Raw genomic sequence first — 5,794 nt, 5'->3', positions numbered from 1 at the left:
AAATGTCATTGGAATTTTGATTGGGATTGCATTGAATCTGTATAGAGGTTTTGGTAGTATGGCAATTTGACAATATTTATTCTGTCTATCCAAGAACAAGGTAGATCTTTCCATCTTCTAAGGTCTTCAAAAATTCTTTGAGATAAATGAGAACATGGATATGGCATATAAAAATCTCTGGGACACTATGAAGGCAGTTCTTAGAAGAAAGTTCATTGCATGTAGTTCATTCCTTTAAAGAAGAAAAAGCCAACAAATAAATGACCTAACATTACATGTCAAAGCCCTGGGAAAAAAAGAACAAATCAACCCCCAAAAGCAGTAGAAGACTGGAAATAATTAAAATCAGAGCTGAAATCAATGAAACTGAAACAAAAGAAACAATTGAAAAAATAAAAAGTTGGTTCTTTGGAAAAATAAATAAAATTGATAAAGCATTAGCCATGCAAACAAAGAAAAGGAGAGAGAAAATTCAAATTACTAATTTTCCATGATGAAAAGAAAATATTACAAAGGATACTACAGAAATATAGAAAATAATTAAAATAATTAGAAATTATTTTGAAAATTTGTACTCCAATAAAATAGAAAATACTAAGGGCATTGGCAAATTTCTAGAGACATATGATATTCCCAAAGTAAATTAGGATGATATACACAATTTAAACAGATCAATTTCAAGCAAGGAAATACAGGATGCCATCAGAAGCCTACCAACCAAGAAAAGCCCAGGACTGAATTGATACACAGCTGAATTCTACAAGACCTTTAAAGAAGAACTAACACCAATACTTATCAAAGAATTTCTTGAAATAGAAAAACAGGAAACACTTCCAAATACCAATATAAGACCAATATCATCCTTATTACAAAACCAGACAAAGACACATCAAAGAAAGAAAACTTCAGACCAATATGTCTAATGAATATGGATGCAAAAATTCTCAACAAAATTCTGGCAAATTGGATACAAAAACATATCAAAAAGATAGTGCACCATGATCAAGTAGGGTTCATCCCAGGGATGCAAGGTTGGTTCAACATATGGAAATCAATAAAAGTAATTCATCACATCAATAGACTCAAAGATAAAAATCAAAGGATCATCTCAATAGATGCAGACAAAGCATTTGACAAAATACAGCATCCCTTCATGTTCAAAACACTAGAAAAACTAGGGATATCAGGAACATACCTCAATATTGTAAAAGCTATCTATGCTAAGCCCCAGGCCAACATCATTCTAAATGGAGAAAACTTAAAAGCATTCCCTCTAAAAACTGGAACTAGACAAGAATGCCCTCTTTCATCACTTCTATTTAACATAGTTCTTGAAACTCTAGCCAATGCAATCAGAAAGATGAAAGATATTAAAGGGATATAGATAAGAAAAGAACTCAAATTAGCATTATTTGCTGATGATATGATTCTATCCTAGAAGCCCCAAAAAATTCCACCAGAAAACTTCTAGAACTAAAAAATAAATTCAGCAAAGTAGCAGGATATAAAATCAACACCCATAAATTAAAGGCATTTCTGTATATCAGTGATAAATCCTCAAAAAGAGAAACTAGGAAAACCACCCCATTTACAATAGCCTTAAAAAAATACTTGGGAATAAATGTAACAAAAGAAGTTAAAGACCTCTACAGTGAAAACTACAACATGCTAAAGAAATTAAGTTAAATAAAAAAATAAAGCACATCTTATTTCCTATGTTTTACTGTCTTTTCATCTCCAAAATCTATTCATTTCTTCATTTTATCACAGTATGGAAGGTAACATTATGCCATCATTTACCCTCATTATTTTTACTTTTTTAATTTCAGTCATACAGAATCTATACCTTTTTAAAAAAGACATAAGACAGCCTAGTGAATCAAATTTAGTGTGTGATATATCAACAATTATTGAATTGATTGAGAAAATAATAAACACTTTAAATGATGCATTTTAGCTGAGATCCAATCTATGATAAATTCATGATGATTTTGCTATTAGACAAGCAAAAAATTCAACTATTGACCTAAAGACAAAAATATTTTCAATAGATCTCTAAGGGAATAATCATACCAAATGATTCTAATCAATATCATAATTATACGACAGCACACATTTTACATTGTTGATGCAAAACTATTGAGTTTTTTTCATTAGATGCAAATAAACTATTGTTAAGATACATACTCTTGGGTTGTAACTGTTTTTACATAAGTGATAATATGAGTAATTAATAGAAAGAAACATTATTAATATGAATCTTTGAGTAGAAAGTTTATTTTAGATGGAGTGGAGAGTTAGTTATAATTTCATAAATCTTTCAATTTTTTATAAAAAATACTATCTGAGACTATATTCTGATTATATGATATGAATTTTTAATAAATTTTTAAAAAAAATTTATAAACTTTATAAAAATTTGAATGATACATAATAATATAAATTCACCTTTAGCTTAGTTATTTTATTTTTTTGCTGAACATACTTAATAGTTATAAATTTTGTGTGGGAGACCAACCTTACAGGTGACCGAGTTACACTCCCCAGCTGGGTGCTGAGGCGCTCAGTCACAGAAATGGGAGTGTTTTGCTACAGCCCCATGGGTGAAGCTATGCTCACCTGTTCCTTTGTAATATAACCCCTTGCCCTGTTTAGGATAGAATCTTCCATGGAAGTGCCTTGTGTGTGTCCCCTCCTCTTACTGTGCCCTTGGGTGTGGCCTACCCAGGTGTCAATCAACCTTCTGATAGTGGACATCATGAAGATAGACTCAGCCCCCTGAAACCTGACCCCTTGCATCATTTGAATAGCTTCTCCTCAATAAAAGGGGTCAGCGCATGCTCTTGCTCTCTCTCTTTCTGCGGACCCTTAAGGTCAGAGGAGCCGTCACAGCGACCCCAAAGAAAAAGGTATTTGTGTCTCTTGTGTGGTTATTTTGTGCAGCCCAGTTAGCCCAGTTTAACTAGAGTGACCCCTGAGCCTTTTAGTCTCGAGAACAGAAACCCAGCAATTGGCGCCCAACGTGGAGCAAAAGGTCTGCGTCTTTAAGCCTCCGGGACAAAAGCGACAAATGCTGGCTCCTAAGGGGACTCCAATTTAAATATTAAAGAAAGTTAGTGAAGTTGAAAGTTCTCTCCAGAAGTTAAGCATGCTTAGGATTGCAGAGTATTGTGGGCAGAATTGTAGAAAGTAAGTGAATTAGACAAAAGGAAAATCTGTGACGTTAAAATTTTTAATATTGGGTATAATTGTAGAGACTCTAAATATAGTTATTAAGATGATTGATGGGCTATGTTGTTGAGTTGAGTCCTCTCCATGGAAAGCACACTTTTGTGGATTTTTAAAAATTGTTTTTATAAATCTTTATAAAAGATTTTTTGGGGGCTAGGATTGTTGCTCAGAGGTAGAGTGCTTGCCTAGCATGGGTGGAACCTGAGTTCGATCCTCAGCATCACATAAAAAAAAAAAAAGCTTTACAAAAAAAAGAGATTTTTTGGCCTTTATGTTCTAGAAGTTTGCGCTAGGAGAGTGAGAAAAAGGGAGAGAAAATGTGATGTTTACCTTGAAAGGAATAAGTTTCAATTTTCTATTATTTTTGTCAATACTCAGAAAGTATGTATGGACCTTTTTACTACATGATTGTCCTATGAATCAGAATGGCTGTAACTAGGCCACTGGGGACAAGAGACTTTAGCAGCTGCTGCTGGCTGCTCGCTATGGGGTCCTAGCCCCTGCAGCCAGCAGTGCATTTAACCCTTGAATTACTTGACCTAAATGCCAAACACAGACTAACTTAAGATCTGATGGTAATGCTAGTGTTTGCTGCTAAAAAACCTTTGGAGCACCCACATGCCACAGAAAAAAGTGCAGGATGTACAGGAGCTGCAACCTCAGGTCGCAGAGACAGAACAAGCTGCTACTGCAATAGGATCTTGGCCAGGTGGGGGGAAAATGCAGACAAAAATCAAACAACATGCAATTGGCTAGGAAAACTTGGGGAACTTTTGCCCCAACAACGGGCAGCGGACTCCATGTTGTTTGCATCACCATGGTAACCATGGGGTGGCTGGCTGGAAGAGCGGGTTTCCTGGTCCCACCTCCCACACTTTCGCAGGCTTCCGATTGGTTCTTCCACAGTCACTCAGACAGGACTTCTAGTCCCGCCTTCCAGCCACTAACCTGTACTACTGTGTTTCAGAGTCCTACCGGAGCTATTCAGAGCCTGTATTTTTAAGAATGCCTACCTGTAAATGCTAACGAAAGATATCTTTTTCAGACAAAATTTAATTCCACAGGTTTCTATGTTGCAGCCCTAAATTTAAGTTAGTTCTGAGTTAAATAACCTGACTTTTCTCTATAGTTGTGTTTCTAAATAATGTTCTATTGATGAGAGATATCAAACATGCTTCTTTATATTTTACTTTTAATTTTGGAGGTTATGAGGATGCATTTGCTCGCCACAGGAACAAAGCCAGCAATGTTCCTGTGATGACCAAAAAATCCTTATTCTCATTCCTAACTATAAAAAATAAATATGTATACTCAAGGATCTTATTTAAGTTACATCAAGTGACGTCACATAGAAGAGTGTACTTCTAGTTAAAAATAAATTAAAATGGATCCATATATTTTAAGACCACATGGTTACATAAAGTTAATACAATTATAAGTTATGTTCTTATTCTTAATATATATTTTTTTAGATATTTAGATAACCTATATTTGTTAATCTGTAAAATAATTAGCACATGCCTAATTGATTAGTTAATATATATTTGCCTAATTATTTTTCTTCAACAGGAAACCCATAATTTATGTTTTATATTTACATTTATCAGCTACTCTACCTTTTCAGTTACAGATATTTGAGATAAATGTATTTACTATAAATTTGCTTTTAAGTGAAAATACAATCTTCAAGTAGTTTCTAATTCTCAAAGTTACTGTTCAAACTCATAAGATGATATATAATTATAATTATGTCTACAAAATATCTAAGGATTTTAATAATATTTTCATTGATATTTCTTATCAAAGTATAATAATTTGTTTATAGATTCTAAAGTTTTCAGAAATTGTTCCAAAGTATAACCAAAAAAATTTTCTAAAAGAAAAAGATGCTTCAACAAAGAAAAAGCACACATGGATCCTAAAAAGAAGAAAGAAATCATCTTTGGGTAAAACAAGGTCTTTATATTCATATTTCAATGATAAAGGTATTTTCCTAAGTAAAAAAAGATTTTTATATTATTATCTAAACAAAATGATGTAAAAAGTTAGAATGATTAAAAAAGAGATTTATATATACTAAACTGACTGTAATTAATTTAAGGGTGTTTCAGGCTATTTTCCTAATTTAACTATACTAATGTGAGCTAAGATTTTGTCCATATTTTGACATGATAAGCACATATTAAAATGTAAGTTTATTTCTTTAAAGAAAGATCCTTATTGCCTAATAATTCTTACTGTTTAAGACAAAGATTAATTTTGGTAAATAAATTCACATTGTTGATTAAACACTTAAGTATATTGAACTACTAACTTAAATCCCGATTTTAACAATTGTCCTTAGAGACTAAAATTGATTGATTCTAAGACACTGAGATACTAATTTTTACATATTTTGTTGGTTAGATAATTATAAAATTTAAAAAAAACAATTTTATTAGACTAAGGTTCTCCAAATTAAAGTTATATATTAATTTTAAACAATAAAGGTTACAAACTTAAAAAAAATTCATTGATGTTATATAAGTTCTCTGACTAGATCTATTGTCCATAAAAAATATAG

The 5,794-nt window shown here is 32.3% G+C and overlaps 1 long non-coding RNA gene across 1 annotated transcript; it reads left to right on the top strand.

Moving 5' to 3' along the window:
* Positions 1–4,192: 4,192 nt before the first annotated feature.
* LOC125617644 lies at positions 4,193–5,150 on the top strand. Its single transcript, XR_007348730.1, has 2 exons — positions 4,193–4,326; positions 5,118–5,150. It is a non-coding gene; the product is annotated as an uncharacterized LOC125617644 (long non-coding RNA).
* The last annotated feature ends 644 nt before the right edge of the window (positions 5,151–5,794 follow it).

Source organism: Marmota marmota, unplaced genomic scaffold, assembly GCF_001458135.2.
Source record: "Marmota marmota marmota unplaced genomic scaffold, marMar, whole genome shotgun sequence".
In the NCBI taxonomy this organism is placed as follows: Eukaryota; Metazoa; Chordata; class Mammalia; order Rodentia; family Sciuridae; genus Marmota; species Marmota marmota.
The sequence above is the reverse complement of the archived record's forward strand: the minus strand, read 5'-3'. Positions and strand labels throughout refer to the sequence as shown.